The following is a 17,957-nucleotide window of genomic DNA, read 5'->3' as shown; positions in this document are numbered from 1 at the left end:
TGTTTCCAATATGCTTGATACTTCTTCAGGCAAGGACATAGTTTTTCCTGACTGGACTTAGTATTTCATTTAATCTAACAAGTATAATTATGAAGATCTCCATAATGGATCCTCCACAATTCTAATGTAAAGAAAAAGTCCAGTAATTCTTTTTGTTTTGTTTTTTTTTTTAACAAAACTTAGGCCTTCAGGCAATGTTGCTAATTATCTCAGATTGTCCAAAACCCCCCATATGCCTTTCATGTGACTTCTGTGCAATCTCTAAGGATGATATTCACATCTTATGTGAAGTACCTAGGTGCAAATCAATGGGCCTGGTACGCAACAAGAAAAAGTACAGTACAAAGTCAACTTAAAAACTGGCCCTATTTCAAAAGTTTATTTCTAAGTAAGTTACTCGGTGCTCATTTCCCAAGGAAAAATTGTTCTCATCTGTGTTTAGGTCCGTAAGGCCGGATCACAAAAGCCACCACTGAAATATGGTCCTGAGTCGTATTAGCTCTGAGTTCTAATCTAAACTCTGCAGCAGAGGCATTTGGCCCAAGAAGAGATGGGAAGAGAATTTCCTTTCTTTTCCCAGTGTAGAGAGCCAGGCCAAAGCTACACCAAGGAGGAAAAGCTTGTCTTTAGGGCACCCCTAGACACTCCGGCACATCATCCTGTTCCAGCTCTCTACTACCTCATTGTTATCCCTAGCACTTACCTCCCTCTGATAACATTCTCAGTATAACCACTCACCTCTCTCCACACTGCTCCTTCCACTTTCCACTCTCAAATTAAAACTAACAATCCCCTCCGGAGAGCTAGAGCTCACCCAGAGGCACAAGGTGAAAAATTATCAGTCCAAATTAGAGCATGCTGCAGTGGAGCTCACCCCAACCCTTCAAGTGATACTTGCTCTTTTAAAGAGCAAAATTCTAAAGCAAAATGAATTGTTAGTAACATTTTCGGCACAGGTCAAAAAGAAAAAGCTTCAGACTCTTTGAAAGAAAAATTATTCAGAAGAGTAAACCACCATTTCATGATGTCAGCTCTCCAAAGGGAGTGTCAGCTTACTCTTCAAAGCTTTTATCCTTCCAAACCCACAGCTTCAAAAGAAAAGAAGGGAAGAGAAAGGTTTTCCTCTTTCTTCCTACCCCTTCCCTCCACCAACTTTATCACAACTTGTAAAACTAATCTATTGGGTGAACAAAAACTTTTAGTTCACAGTACCGGTGGAGTGATTTTGATAAAAAGGAAAGGAGGGCCCTGCCATGGCTACAGCCATTATTCGTACATACAGACCACTAGCAGGTACAATAAGCTTAACTCAGATACTGCCTACACAACTACATATTCATCCCTCAGAGTTGCCATAATATTTAAAACCCAGTGAGCAATGGTAAGCCAGTGCCTCCATCATGCAGCATAATTAAGTTTATGCTCCTTGTTTGAACTTAATAGTTATTCATTTGCTGTCATCCTCCAATAATTGCAATCTTATTTCAAAAGATAACGTACAAAGCCTAAATGAAGTTTTAAGGGTAAGACTTAATTTGTTTAAAGCACAAGGACAATTGGCACAGACAGAAGTGAAAAACAGAGGGCCAACATAAGCCTGTGAATGATATGTGAACATTAATAAACAGCTCATACTATCCCCATTGGAAAACTGAGTAAATCCCATGACATTCCCTTTAACACACCAAGTCTTTACTGTGTCTTTCGGTTCTTGTCTTGACTGAATCTTGTCTCCTGGGGAATTTCCAGATCCAGCCATCCTTTCCATTCTGCTCGCTATTAACTTACTTAAGTTAGCCTTCCTTACTTCCACCCTCATGCGTACCAAAGCTGCCTAAGCAACGTAACAGTGGCCTCTGTCGGACATTTCAGATGAAGACAGTCCCTGACCTCTAGGGCATGCAACTGGCCAGGCCTCACCTGGGTCTTATCTCTGTATCCTTCCTCTCCATATCAGGGTCTTGCCCGTGCTGGGGGTCCCCACCATGCAGACCTCAGGGCCAATTCTGACTTCAGGCAGGAAGCACTTTCAACCAATACAAGATCCACATTCAGAGTCTCAGCACTGTTAGCTCTAACTCATCTGACCTTGGCAGGACAGTCACAATGCTGATAACTGCCTCTGTTTTATTCCCAGCAGGCGCAGACATCACCATCACTCCTCCCTCTTCTCAGACTTTCCCAATTAACATGTGTTTCAGCTCTTATAAACTGGCTGCTTCTACCCTTAACTCTTTTCTTATACAGATAATCTGCTAAGTAAATAATCCAGGTCATTCCTAGAAATAGGGCCTCTTTTTAAGAGCATTACTGTAATATAATTCACATACTGTAAAATTCATCCATTTAAAGTATACTGCTCAACAGTTTTTAGTAATTCACAAGGTTGTGCAGCAGTCATCACAACCTAATTCCAGAACATTTTCACAACCCTCAAAAGGAATTCCACACCCCTCAGCAGGCATTTCCCCTTCCTCCCAATCCTCTCCCACCCCTGGGGCCAACTAAACCACCAATCTACTTTCTGTCTCTACTGACTTGCATGAGCAGGGCATTTCATATAAATCCAAACACATAATATGTGGTCTTTTGTGTCTGGCTTCTTTTACTTGTTAGTATATGTTTTCAACATCTGTCCATGTCATAGCATGCATTAGTACTTCATTTCCCATTCCTTTGCCATCATATGACTATATCATACTATATTTACTCATCCATTGGTGATGGACATTGGAGTTGTTTTTATATTTTGGCTATTATGAATGATGCTGCCATGAACATTCATGTACAATCTTTTGGGTGAACATATGTTTTCACTTTTCTTGGGTACATTTTTTAGTAGCGGAATTACTGGATCATACCATTAACTTGAAGAACTGCCAAACTCTTTCCCAAAGTAGCTGTGCCATTTTACATTCCCATCAACAGTGTTTGAGGGTTCTAATTTCTCAGTATCCTCACCAATATTTTAACTGAATGTATGTCTTTTTGATTGTAGCGATGCTAGTGAGTATACAGTAGTATCTCCTTATAGTTTTTTGTTATAAATCTTTTTAAACTAATCTCTGTATTCAACGTGGGCAAATTTACAACCCCGAGATCAAGAGTTGCATGCTCTACCAACTGAGCCAGCCAGGTGCCCCTCCCTGCAGTCCCATCCCAAGATGGGATATTGAGTCCCTTTTCACATGTCTTTTCACATTGTCTGTTCAAATCTTTGACCACTTTTAAAGTGGGTTGTCTTTTTATTGTTTAGTGTAAGAGTTCTTTATATATTCTGGATACAAATCCCTTATCAGATGTATCATTTGCAAATTTTTTTCCCATAGCCCCATTATTTCAAAGTCTTCCTGCTATAAATGGGCACACAGTTCCTAAATCCCAACCCTAGGCCAAAGTCCTGTTACCCATCAACAATCTGCCATAATTCCAACTTCCATATACCCAGAATTGTGAGTCATGTCTATCCTTGTGCTCCATCAACAAACTGCACTATTCTATTACTATGTGGTAGATCTGCTATGCTAACTGCTGCCCTGAGCAAAACTTCCATTGCTATATCCACTCCCCTAACACCCATCCAGCCTATCCCAACCCTGAACGTTCTACTTCATCACACCGAACTTCCTACTTCCTCTACCTATACCATGCCCTAGCACAGTTCATTTGTGCCAGTTTGTGGAATCACCCTACTTCATCAAATCTAAGATGCCATTAATTTTAAGGCCAACATTATTTTATGCGCCAAGAAAGGGAGGGGGGAGCCACCAAAACAACTCTAGCATGTCTTTGACTATGAAGCCTCTCAGTGTCAGAGATGCTAGAATGTAAAGGAAAAATGTGTCTTAGAATCAACACAATACAGTAGTTCTAGACAACAACTCTGTAAGGCTGGTATTGCTGTTCCAGATGAGATCACTGAGGCTCGACAGTTAAATGACCTGCCAAAAGTCACAGTCAGTAAACTTGTAGGACTGGGATCCAAATTCAGGTTTGACTCCAAAGCAATGTCCTGCTTCCATTACACTTTCTTTAATCTGTCATATTAACATCAAAGCATACAGCATGAACCAGTTTAAAAATAAATCCCAACACTCTCAAATAATTATTTTTAAAGTTACAAACTGCTATTACCAAATAGAAAAAAACAAAAGCTGTTTCATTCGAAATGAAAACATTCCATTTCTACATTCAGAATAAAGATCTGAGGATGGAATATAAAAAATACTCTTTGATCTAGCAATTTCACTTCTAGAAATGTATCCTACTGATCCATCTATACAGACAAGAAATGAAATGTGCAAGGTCATTCATTATTGAATTTTTTTTTAACCTAAAAGACTGGAAACAAATATCCTTCAATAAATGGACTGCTTAAATTATGAAACATTCATTCAATATGAATGCAGCCATTAAAAAAAGAATGACTTCATGTACTAATAAACGTGGAGGAATTTACAAGATATGTTGTTAAATAAACAGAGTTTACTTATTTGCATTACTGTGCTTAAAGTATCTCTGGAAAGATACACAAGAGACACAAGATATCATTACCTGTGGGAAGAACTCAACCTGGTTTGCTGGGAGACCCAAACGAGCAGGAAAAAAAAATTTTGTAGGTTTTGAAATCCAAAATATGTGAATGAAAGAGGGAATCAAAGGGAAAGGTCTAGATGAATTAAACACAAACTCTTTAGTAATAAAAGCAGGGCACAGGAATGTGAGGAAGCCTGGTTCTAGACTCAGCAATACCACAACCAGATGAGTGTTCCTAGAGGAATAAACCTCTTTCTTGGCTATTAAGGGAAATGAGAAATCTGCCCCATCTGATCTTTTAAAAAAAAACTCTGGCTCTCTAATTTTATTAGGACATACTTAGTCCCCATACTGTGTCAAACAAAATTTGTAGATTCTATCAAGAATTCCTTTTTTTTATGCATGTGATATAGCAGAAAAAATATCAGAGTTTAAGTTAGGAAGGTTTGCTTATACCCTGAGCTCCCACTACTTTGTAGCTGTAGAATTTGCAGCAGATCACATCACTAACAAGTACTATTACCTGGGAGGCTGAGATTATAGCTACTTTCATAAGTTTGTTAAAGGAGTAAAATAAGACACAAAAAAATTTCTCAGATTTCTAAACCAGTATGTGAAACGTAAATTATTAATATATACAGAACCCCCCTCCAGGTATTATAATTTTTTTTAATTTTTATTTACTTATGATAGTCACAGAGAGAGAGAGAGGCAGAGACACAGGCAGAGGGAGAAGCAGGCTCCATGCACCCGGAGCCCAATGTGGGACTCGATCCCGGGTCTCCAGGATTGCGCCCTGGGCCAAAGGCAGGCGCCAAACTGCTGCGCCACCCAGGGATCCCCCCTCCAGGTATTATAAACTAAGTACAAGAAAGAGCATGGACTTTGGAATCTGTCAGGCCTGGATATCCCAATTACCTGATGTGTGATCTTGGGATTTCAAATCTCAATTTCCTGACCTATCAGATGGCCACAGTGATTCTCATTTGAAAGGGCTACTGTGGACTGCTCAGCTCAAAGGAAGCATTTAAAATTTGGTTCCCGGGCAGCCAGGGTGGCTCAGCGGTTTAGTGCCACCTTCAGCCCAGGGCCTGATTCTGGAGACCCGGGATTGAGTCCCACGTCGGGCTCCCTGCATGGAGTCTGCTTCTCCCTCTGTCTGTGTCTCTGCCTCTCTCTCTCTCTCTCTCTCTCTCTATCTCTAATGAATGAATGAATGAATGAATGAATGAATGAATGAATAAATAAATAAATAAATAAATAAATAAATAAATAAATAAATAAAATCGTTAAAAATAAAATAAAATAAAATTTGGTTCTCTTGGGGCACCTGGTGGCTCAGTAGGTTAAGTGTCTGCCTTCAGCTCAGGTCATGATCTCAGAGTCCTGGGATGGAGCTCTGCTCAGCTGGAGCCTGCTTCTCCCTCTCCCTCTGCCCCTCCCCCCTGCTCCTGTGCTCCCTCCCTCTCTCTCTCTCAAATAAATAAAATCTTTTAAAAATAAACAAACAAACAAATAAATAAATGGTTCTCTTTATTTCCAAACTTAGAAAAGGCTGCCTCATAAAGCAGGTAGCTGACATCTCTCTTCTGGCTGTAACTTTTGCTGCCCAGGGCCTGGTTGCTTCCCTTTTCATTTCCTTTCCCTTCTATCCACTGCCACCTAGAATATCCTAAACCCCGTCTTCATTTCTCATTTCTTCCAGACAGAGAATGAATGGTCTGTAGGAGCAAAACTCGAAGTAAAAGGGGGCTGGTGATTTTCACGGTCCATGTTCTATTAAACTTTTAAAACTTCCACATGAACCTTCCTTGGGCTCATTCACTAACCCATCCAATTTATAAATGCTAACTGAGCACCTATGATGCATTAGGAGCAAAGGATGGAATCCCAGCTTTTGTAGGGACTGGCAGTTTTGTAGAGGGTTGACCATCAACATATAAATAAGCAAAATATATATAGGAAAGGTCATGTGAACTCTAAAGGAAAATAAAGGGGGCTGACAGCAGCAGGAACTAGCAAGGAGAATGTGATATTGCTTAAGAGAGCCAGAGAGGGCTTTGCTGGCAATGTGACTTTTCAGGATAAAATCCTAGATCAATCCTAGATCAATAAAATCCTAGACTCCAGAGGAAGTCAGCCATGCTGCTATGTGGGGGAGATCACTGCAGGCAGAGAGACATTAAAAGTAGTGAGGTGAGAGTGCAGGTATCATGTGTGAGGAATAGCAAGGAGGCCATGTGGCTACACAGAAAGAACGAATGGGCAAAGTGTACATGAGTTCAGAAAGTTAAAAGAGGCAAAGCCTTGAAGGCCATGATTAAGGACTTTGGATCTTATTCTAAATAAAATGAAAAGCACTACAGAGTTTGATGCTCGGATCTTATTCTACACTGGCTGTAGAATAAGCCTTCCTTTCCCAGTCTTGGTATGTAATGGACAGAAGTCTTTCTGATACTTCCTTTCACAGGGATTAGTCAACAACCATCCCACAAAGGCAATCGAAGCAGTGTGTATGTACACTTCACTTACAATACCCTTTAAAATGTTGTGGCAAAAGATTTCTATTGATTCAAGGAGGAAAAAAAGTAAAAGCATTTTATACATATTTAGGGAAATGTAGGTCAATTATATGTGAAAGTTATTTCAGTAATACATTTTTAAATGTGCTTAATCATTTTATAGAAATATAGGTACAAGTGAAGAATATTAACACTGTAATATGGATTTCTTTTTTTTTTAAAGATTTTATTATTTATTCATGAGAATACATAGAGAGGAGACAGAGAGAGAGGCAGAGGCACAGGCTGAGGGAGAAGCAGGCTCCATGCAGGAGCCCAACGTGGGACTCGATCCGGGGTCTCCAGGGTCACACCCTGGGATGAAGGCAGGCGCCAAACCGCTGAGCCACCCAGGCTGCCCCTGTAATACGGATTTCAAGAGTACCCATGGTATAGTAAGTTCATTCACTTGACAAATATTTGTTGGAGTATTTACTGCTTAGGAACTGGGATATAGTCCTGAGTGAGAATAAAACTCATGTGGCTCCTTCCTCCTGTGGAGCTTGCATCCTAGTAGCAGAGACAATACATAAATAAGCAGAATAAAGATAACTTTTTTTTGAGAGATAGAGAGAGAGGTAAGGACAGTGGGGGAAGGGGAGAGAGGAGAAAAGGAGGGAGAAGGTGGGAGAGGGAGGGAGAGAATCCCAAGCAGGCTTGATCTCACAACCCTGAGATCACGATCTGAGCTGAAATCAACAGATGCTTAACCGACTGAGCCACCCAGGAGCCCCAATATGAAAATTTTTGAGATAAGTACTACAAAACAGAACAGACTCCAGTGGCTAGAGAATGGATGGAAGAAGGGGCTTCTTTTTAAAAAATTAGAAAAAATAAAATAAAAAATAAAAAAATTAGAGTACCAAATATTGTAGCCATGGGTCTATAGCACAACTGAACTTAAAAGAAAAAGAGCCTTATTAAACCTCTTATCCTAAAAATAAGAACTAAATTTCTCATGACCTTCATCTCAAAGTGGGAGAGGAGAGAATGTTCTTACCAGAGGTTCTCTCCTAACCACATGCCAGAAGGTTGGGCCAGCACTTCTCAGAAAGTGGCTCTGTCTATTCACACCAAAGACTACCTACCCTTCTTACTTCTAACTATTTAGCCCCATTTATCCACCCAGCAATTCCTGGTTTCTGTGAAATCCCTCCTTGTGGCACACAAATTTAAATCAGACTAGATCACTGGACAAATTTAAACTCTTTTAAGTGGAGAAAACATGATTCATATCAAAAGGAAGCATATAAACATTCATCTTACAAAAATACCCAAATATGTATATTTTAAAAGTCAAGAGTTAAATGCCATGTGTTCGTAGAATTTAAGACTTTGCTCACACCATTTAAAGTCCCAAATTATAGCTTGCCTATATGCACACAGCCTAATTTTACAGTACAAGAATGCCACATCAATTACAAACCACACGAAGAGAAAATAAACATGCAACTAAATTTTGAATCACATTTGTATGTACATAGGTCGGATACTATTCTTCCCTTTAGTAAAAGTACTTTTACAATGCTCATTAGCAAATTCGAGAAAAGGTTTTACTCACTGTAGTGGGCTGACTGACTTGCGGCACCCAGAAAGATGCCTAACTCCTAATATGCTCATACTTGTGAATTTGATCTTACTTGGAATTAGGGTCTTTGAAGATACAATTAAGTTATAGATCTCCAGATGAGATCATCCTGGACTTAAATCAAATGGTTGTGTGTTCCTAAAAGAAAAGAGGGGAAGATTTGAGACACACAAACACAGACAAGACCCAGAGCAGAAGGCCACATGAAGGTGAAGACAGACTGGAGTGATGTGTCCACAAGCCAAGGAACACCAAGGACTGCCAACAATCATCAGAAGCTGGGAGAAAGGCATGGAAGGGGATCCTCCCTCAGAACCCCCAGAGGAAACCAACTCTGTCCACAACCTGACTTCAAGGTTCTGGCCCCAGAACTGCAAGAGAATACATTTCTGTTGTTTAAAGCTACATTTATGGTAATTTGTTATAGCAGACCCAGGAATCTAACACATTCACCTATAAAATTTGAATTCCCCCTTCTTACTAATAATTTTTTGTATGTCGTTCGTAAGCCCAAGAAGAGTGGAGGACAAAACAGAATATTTTTTCTATTCACGAAACTATTAAAACTGAGCTGCATTCAGAGTACCAACACCACAATTTATTACAAAGAGATATACATAGACACACAGTTCCTGAAAGGAACAGTTTTCATTCTCTGAACTAGAAAGATTCAGTCAACAAAATAAAAAGTGAAGGAAGGTATATGGATTTAAATAGTTCTAAGTTCTTGGGATCCCTGGGTGGCGCAGCGGTTTGGCGCCTGCCTTTGGCCCAGGGCGCGATCCTGGAGACCCGGGATCGAATCCCACATCGGGCCCCCGGTGCATGGAGCCTGCTTCTCCCTCTGCCTGTGTCTCTGCCTCTCTCTCTCTCTCTCTGTGACTATCATGAATAAATAAATTTTAAAAAATCTTTAAAAAAAAAAAAATAGTTCTAAGTTCTTAATAGTTTGGGGAAAATAGTCTAAAAGAAGTATAATTATCAAAATTATCAAAAAGAACTATATATAATTACATGTAATAATAAAGTCTCAAGAGCATAACAAAATATTATTTTACTTTAGTTTTTTATTATAAAATAATATATCCCAGCTGTAAAAAATTTGGGAAATCATAAGAAAAAAAATTTAATACTCACCTTTAAAATCAAATCTGGTCCTCACCACAATTTCTCACCTTTATTGCTCAAATAAGGCCCAGCATTACAGGCCTTTGTTTACAATCAAGTTTATATGGCAGTTACACAACTATGAAATTGAGAGTGTACAATGGAAATTCTGATCTAATTTTAACATAAGCCTTATAATTGAAACACACAAATGGGAACTACAAGGAGAGGCTATTGTCATGGGGGTTTCCGACAAGGTGCTTTCCCTTCATCATTTTGGGTCCTAAACTGTTCTGGTCTCTAATCATAATTTACATATCAACCAAGTCCTCAATTTTAGAAATAATATTTTTAAGAGAGAAAAAGCAATAGATGATGATCAAAATACTAACAAATTTTATTTAAGAGTTTTTGGATACTGATCTCCCACATTTCGCTTTCATTTTATTTTCTCAAAAATAAGAATCAAATAGATGGCACAAAAAGTAGTAAAGAGGAACATCTAAGCTGCCACACAATAGCGAAGATTGCAACACTGAGGGTGAAAATTTTTGCCAAATCGAATCTCTGAATGCATGCTAACAAGTGATGTTTTTGTTGAAAACAAAAATTTCACTAACTCCAGGTACAATTTTAAACTGTTCTGCCATTTAGATATGTTTACACAAAATTACACAGCATCTCCATTCCTTCAGTGTGGACTGCACACAACGACTTCCTTCCAAAGAATACGGTATGGAACATGGCTTTATAGTAGAGGAACCACACACAATATCTCAGCCAGGTGACCATGATCAACATCAATAGTAAGAATTATGTTGATACCCTTGATGTGATGTGATGTGATGTGATGTGATGTGATGTGATGTGATGTGATGAACATGGCACTTTTCACTTCTGTCTTCCTTCTAAAAACCCGTAACCCCAGTTTAGTCATGAGAAAAGCATCAGACAAATTCCAATAGAGGGGCAGTTACAAATACTTTGTAAGTTCTCCTCAAAGAAGTTGGTCAAGGTCATCAAAAACAAAGGAAGTCAGCAAAGAGGAACCCAAGGAAACATGACAACTAAATGTAATGTGGTATCCTGACTGAATCTCAGAACAGAAAACAGATACAGGTAAAAACTATGGACTCCTGACTAAAGTATGAACTTCAGTTAATAACAAAGTATCATCAATATTGCTTCATTAATTATAACAAATATTCCGCACAATGTCCAAGGTTATTAACAGGGAAACTCGATGCTGGGTATATGGAAACTGTTCTATCCTCTCAATTTTTCTATAAATCTAAAAATTTTCTTAAATAAAATCTATTTTAAAATTTACATGGCAGTCATTTCCAGTAAAATACTAATTAAGGTCCCAGATAAGACTTTTCTAATCATCCACATGTAAAGCTTAACTTATAGAAAACAACTAGAGCTACTCAGTACGCAGTTTCTTTTAGCACTAAGATTCCATCTAGATTTTGCAAGACTGATAATTAAAGTACTTGGGGGCAAGATAAAGGGTGTCTAGACCTACTTTACCTTTCAAACAAACATCTGATTTATCATGATAAGGATGTGAAAACCCAAGGTCTCATAATCACAGAGCTATTTATAAATAAGTTAATTTGAAACCAATAAAAATAACCAAAAAAAAAAATAGTAATTCAGAAGATGCTTCTAAAGCAGCTTTGTGCAGGAAGTTTTGGCCTTTCTTCCATCACCATGGACGAAAATAAACATGTCTCTAAACACACTGATTCCCCATTTCCTCATTTACATAATGAAAAGTGACTATAGCATAGTGCAATATCCAAAGGATGCTCACAAAATAATAGCATATCATAAATAAGAACGTAACATTCTTAAACACTTCACTAGCATCTGCTAAAAGCAACTAATTCTGGTAAAGTCTATGTAATACTTTGTCTCTGGTTTGCATCAATATGAACAAGAGAACCACAAGAGGAAGACCAAATGGGTATAAAGGGGGGGCAATTGAAGTCACATTTAACTTATCAGCATTTACCGGGCCCTCCTCTTAAATGCATCCTCCTGCAAAAGTTCCTAAAGAAACTCTCATTTCAATTAACACTCACTGAGATGATCCTAAAAACTGTTACATTGCAATTCAGCAAAAGTAGGGTTCTAAACGCAAATCACACATTGAAGGATAACACAAATGAGTAAGTCCTTGCCCTCAAGGCATCTACTAGTTGTCAAACAGAAGGCAAGACAAGGAAAAAATGCCATCTTCTGTTGATTCTAGGATGCCATCAATTGGAAGATGCATCCTAATTACAAAGATATTAAACAAATAATTTTTTAATGTCTCAGAATGGATAAGATACCATAGTTTCTGGATAACAAACGCTACAGTGAGTTTAACCTCAAATACTGGAGAGGCACAGGTGTAGATGTACTGCCATCTGATATTACTATCTTCAAAGGTCCGGGTGTCAGCATGAGCAGTGCTGCGACCCGTAATCCTCTAAATAAATGGGAAAATACAATTCAAAATTTATACATCTTGCCAAGAACAAATTTATTTACCAAATGTAAAACAGACCTGTTAGAGATGCAGAATATCTTTATCAACAAAAAGTTTTAAAGCCAACATGAATAAATTCATATTGACATTTCACTAAATTATTTGGGAAACAAAATTCACAGGTAATTTTTTACTCCTAAGAAATGGTTGTTTTACATAAAGACTCCTAACTCTGGGAAACGAACTAGGGGTGGTGGAAGGGGAGGAGGGCGGGGGGTGGGGGTGAATGGATGACAGGCACTGAGGGGGGGCACTTGATGGGATGAGCACTGGGTGTTATTCTGTATGTGGGCAAATTGAACACCAATAAAAAATAAATTTATTATTTAAAAAAAAAAAAAGAAATGGTCGTTTTATCAGAAAGAAACTTAACCAGATCCTAACCATCTTATTAACCAGATGAGAGAACTTAATCAGTTTTCCCTCTTAAGTTTCCTCTACAAAACAAATCTGATATACCAACACTTTTAAGTGCACAGAGAGAGCAATCATAAACTACATTTCTAAAAGAGAACCAGGCCATTGTCAGAGATAACAGGAAGAACAAAACAATCATTTTCATGTTTTTCCCTTCAGTTAGGACCAACACTCTACTTTAGGACAGGAAAGCCTTGTCTTTGCAAACTCCTTAAGGCCATGCACATAAACCCTAGAGAAATATTTGTTGAATGAATGAATCACTATCCTAATAAATCCTATTTGGACATTCACTTCTTTTTAACACTAGAGTGCCCAGGGATGAGATGACATCTGTTCAGTTAGGTGCCCCTTCTAAGAGAAGCAAAACCTTTGCTTTACAGCAGGAAATCTAACCCAGGGCAGGGGAACCACCTATCCCAGTCTCCCAGGACATGCTTCCCTGCTGTGGTCACTGCAAAAGAACCTAACTCGGCCAGGTCACGGAACAGCTAAGACAAAAATATTTCCTGAGGAAGACAGACGGTGTACAGTAAAGACAACCCAAACACAGATATCTTATCGATTCTTTCAATCCCCACTTTTGAGGCTATTCAAAAATAACTGTAAATCTGACTAACAGAAAAATTAAGTTTTACACTCCAAACTCCTTCAGGGACACATAAGTCAGGTACACACAGAATTACATGTACTGACTTGGCAGCAATGCCTGAACACAATTTATATTTACATGTGCCAGGCACTAAGTGCTTTAGATACATTAGCTTACTGAAACCTCACAAGAAGTCCATGAAGTAGGTAAGCACTATTATTATTCACCTCTATCTTACAGGTGAGGAGGAGGAGACAGAAGAGGTTAAGTAACTTGCCCAAAGCCACAGGCAATAAGTGGTGGAGACTGATTCCAAGCAGTCTGGCTCAATTCTGTGCCCAAAACCACTACATTACACTGAGAGCTACCTTTGGAAAACAAAATAAATGTATTGTCTCTATTTTCTCTATATTTATGGAGTTAAATGTCCAGACCTCAAACCGTCCCCACACATCTCGGTCAATCCTGACACTGGTAATAAGCCAGCCAGTGGTCAAAGAAATGTTTCCTAGGTATGTATGACGGACACTGCAATAAACATAGATCTAAAACTATCCAGACAGACTCCCTTCTACCTTCACAGATAACTGCAAGTTTACTGTACATTATGATTTCTCTTTCACCTTTATTTTTTTTAAAGATTTGTTTATTCATGAGAGACACAGAGAGAAAGAGGCAGAGACACAGGCAGAGGGAGAAGCAGGCTCCATGCAGGGAGCCTGATGTGGGACTTGATCCCGGGTCTCCAGGATCACGCCCTGGGCTGAAGGCGGCGCTAAACCACTGAGCCATCCTGGCTGCCCTCTCTTTCCCCTTCAAATTGTTATATCAAAACATCTCATACCCAATACTAAACTGGTAAAAGGTCATCATGCTACCCAACACTTATGGTAGAGAAATACAAATAATCAGTTTTATTTTCCCAAGTACAAAATGATTATGTAATCAAAACAACAGGAACTTGCAGGATAAAGAGAATCCAACATGACAAGATAAAGCGAGTTAGTTCCATCCAACCAACATTGAGTCTAAGACCTCTTACCTTAAGGCATTCACAATAAGGAAGCTGTCAGCCCAAAAGAGGAAAAGAAAGAGTTTACCAGAAATAAGATTATAAAAATACTAAACAACTCAACTGTAATCATGTTACATATTTACAACAAACTAATCATTGTACAAATGTTTAAAGAAGAAGGAATGATAGGGGCGAGAGAGTCACAGAGTAAAAGAATATAAAGATGAGTTAAGTAAAGGTCTTCCTGCATAATTCGTTTATTTAGTTGTAGCCCTGTCTACTCACTTCATCCCACAAAAAAAGCCACATTCATTTGAGGTCATTTTACCTCCTGCTATTTCCTCTGCAGTGAGTCTGCAAAGTTGTGAGGCATGGTGGTGATCCTACTCATTGAACAGAAAGCAATTGAGTGAAACATACAAGCAACCAAACCTCTGGCACCCTGTAAAACCACAAGAGAGCAACATCTTTTTTTCCCATGTTCTAACACATTTTTTAAAGTCATTTTCTTAAGCAGCAATATACCTAGAATGACTGCATGCTTGTCTAGAGTCATACACTCTCTACCTAAAGTCAGGTCAATGGACACTAAAACTGGATATTAAGTCAAAAATTGTAAATGGACTGCATTAAGCAACTCTCACTGGCTGACTTGCTCATTTCACTAATTTCAATCTATAAACAAAAGCAACTGAAATTTTTTTCTGTAGAAAACTCATTAATACTTAGTCTCCAAAGTTAAACTTCAGGTTGGCCCAGAGATTTGCCTTAATCCATTTTTTGTTGCATTCAGAAAAACTTATGTAAAAACATTAGCTAAGAATAGAAGACAAAAGCTGAAAAAAAGGAATTTTTCTGAAAGGCACTACATAAACTGTGTTTATATATAAACAGCATGGATGGAAAAAAAACAGCATGGATGGGCAAAAGTAAAAATACTAAGTAATATAATTTATTATATATATATATATATATATATATAACAGCATGGATGGAAAAAAAAACAGCATGGATGGGCAAAAGTAAAAATACTAAGTAATATAATTTATTTTTGAAGACCCTATATGCAGTTATGAAAAGAAACAGCATATAAAAAATGGCAAAACTGGGCAGCCCCGATGGCCCAGCGGTTTAGCGCCGCCTTCAGCTCAGGGTGTGATCCTAGAGACCAGGGATGGAGTCCCACACCAGGCTCCCTGCATGGAGCCTGCTTTTCCCACTGCCTGTGTCTCTGCCCCCCTCTCTCTCTCTGTCATGAATAAATAAATAAAATCTTTTTTTTTTTAAATGGGAAAACTCTGAAAATACCAGTTAATTTTCATAGTACCTTAAGTAACTTAACAATAAAAGAGAAAACTGATTGTAGTAAAGAAATAAAGGCAGGTCAATACTTTTAAACCTCTGGAGAGTGTCCATACTGGCTCTCCTCTTCTACTAGTAGGACTCCCCAGGAGCAAATGTATTTTCTCAACACATTTCCCTTCATGGAAAGGTGGTGGGATGGGGTAGGGAACTCTACAAGGATGGCACTGACATCCTTTATTCTTTACACCTACATTCTAAAGAATGATCAAAACGCGCCAAAACAACTGAATGATCAGAAAGTGCCAAAATAACCCCCTTGCAGGGCTAGGGGTGGAACCTAAATCTGTTTGTTATTTCTGGCAGGTCTTGTTTTCTGCTGGTGCACATTTGCTTGATCACTCCAGCGTAAAAGCAGCAGGGAGAATGGGGGGCCGTCAATTCAATAAGACCACTTTAGCCCACCTCTACCCACGTCAGCCTGGTTGGAGGGCTCCTTCTTAACCAGCAAAGTCTCAGATTTAGCTCCTTTCCCATCCAGCCACCCCCAACTTTTATCTGGACCAAAGTTTAGTCTCTAATTGAAATTCTGATTCCTTCCTGAAGTTCTCCCTTTCCTGTGTTTTCTTATCAATAAATCCTCCCTCCTCTTATTTAAGCTCAGCCTTGTTTGGGGACAGCATAATTAGAATGCCTGAATAGTCCTAGGACCAACATAAGAGAAAAAATTAAAAAACAGAAAAGCCTTGCTAAACAATCAGATCCAGAAGTCACAAGAGCCAGTTCTGCTGGGCTTTCGGGGAGCAGGGAATTCCAGAATTACACAGATTCTTTCAGAGAACAGGAAAGGAGGAAACACTCCCTAACTCATGAGGCCAGTATAATCCAGATATCAAAATCAGACAAGGACATTAAGGAAAATCAAAGTCATAGGCCAACTTCACTAAAATATAGATGCAAAAAACCCGAAAGCCCATAAATAAAATATCAGCAAACAGAATCCAAAAATACAAACACAAGAATATACATTATGACCAAAGTATTCCAGGAATCCATGAACACAAGGATATACAAGCTTTTAAAAAAAGTTACAAATATAATTCACCATATGAGCAGATTGAGGAAAAATAACATGATCACAAGAGATACAGGAAAGCATGAGAAAATGTCACATCTTAAAAATTCATAGCAAGTGGGACTAGAAGGGAACTAAAAACCTGCAGAAACAAATTTAACCGTGAAACTCTAAAATCAAGAACAAGAGAGAATGTCCACCATCACCATGTTCAACATTATATTTGGAGGTCCAAACAATACAGTAAGAACTGAAAACAAATTGTTAGCTGATATGTTCATCAATACAAAAAATCCTACAGAATATACAGAATAATCATTGGCAAGAGTTGTACAAGGTATTTGGATACAAAAATCTATATAACAATCCTCAGGCCTCCCTCCCAAGAAAGGCCATTTCTGAATACAAGTTATTACAAAACTTTAGTCAAATAGACGATACCATTTACAGTAGCAACAGCAAATAAATGGTAACTAGGAGTAAATCTAATAAAATATATTCTAGACCTTTATGGAAGGAAACTATAAAGCTTTAAATAAAGGCCAAAGACAGCGGGAGATACATATGACTTGAAAAGCATTATCAAAATGCCTATTTTCATTATTATGACACAACTTAAAGATACGGCACGTGAGTGCCTTGGCTGGCTAAGCATCTGATTCTTAGTTTTGGCTCAGATCGTGATCTCAGGGTTGTGGGATCAAGCCCCATTATCGGGCTCTGCGCTCAGTACGGAGTCTGCTTTTCCCTCTTCCTTTGTTCCTTCCCCCACCCTATCTCTAAAATAAATAAATAAAATCTTTAAAATTTTTTTTAAAATAAAATCAAAAGGTTTTTGGATCTGGCACTGAAGGTGACAGAACCAGAAGAACCAGAAGATGGTTGTAAAATTTATGAATAGGAAAACACCCAAGAAATTCTTTACAAGAGAGAACTGTTTGGTTTGTTCAATGCTGTTTTGCCAGCACATATACAGTTCCTAGTACATACAGTATTGGCCACAAATATTCATTCAATGACTTTTTTATTGAATGAACACAGCAGCGAGGCTTATCCTAACCATTTGTAAAATTAAGATAGAATGGAACTGACACGGAATAGGCAGAAAAACTAATGGAACAGAATAGATGGCCCAAAAAAATCCACATATATGAAACCTGACATATAAAGAACAGATCATAGGGGAAAGATGAACTAGTCAAAAAAAAGATGCTTTGAATAG

The 17,957-nt window shown here is 38.4% G+C and overlaps 1 protein-coding gene across 7 annotated transcripts in view; it reads right to left on the bottom strand.

Moving 5' to 3' along the window:
* The window catches only part of RRAS2 (RAS related 2), an 81,026-nt gene that overhangs the window by 24,955 nt on the left and 38,114 nt on the right, over window positions 1–17,957 (bottom strand). The window contains exon 1 of one of the 7 annotated variants that reach the window (XM_072793992.1): window positions 1,921–2,475. The exons of 4 other annotated variants lie outside the window; for them this stretch is intronic. The gene's annotated coding sequence lies outside the window, so the exon portion shown is untranslated. Of the gene's footprint in view, window positions 1–738; window positions 779–1,685; window positions 1,792–1,920; window positions 2,476–17,957 lie in introns of those variants that run through there. 2 more of the 7 variants (XM_072793994.1, XM_072793993.1) reach the window with 2 other exon arrangements.

The sequence above is a fragment of the Canis lupus genome, chromosome 23 (genome assembly GCF_048164855.1).
Source record: "Canis lupus baileyi chromosome 23, mCanLup2.hap1, whole genome shotgun sequence".
In the NCBI taxonomy this organism is placed as follows: domain Eukaryota; kingdom Metazoa; phylum Chordata; class Mammalia; order Carnivora; family Canidae; genus Canis; species Canis lupus.
Note: the sequence above shows the minus strand (reverse complement) of the source record. Positions and strands in the feature narration are given on the sequence as shown.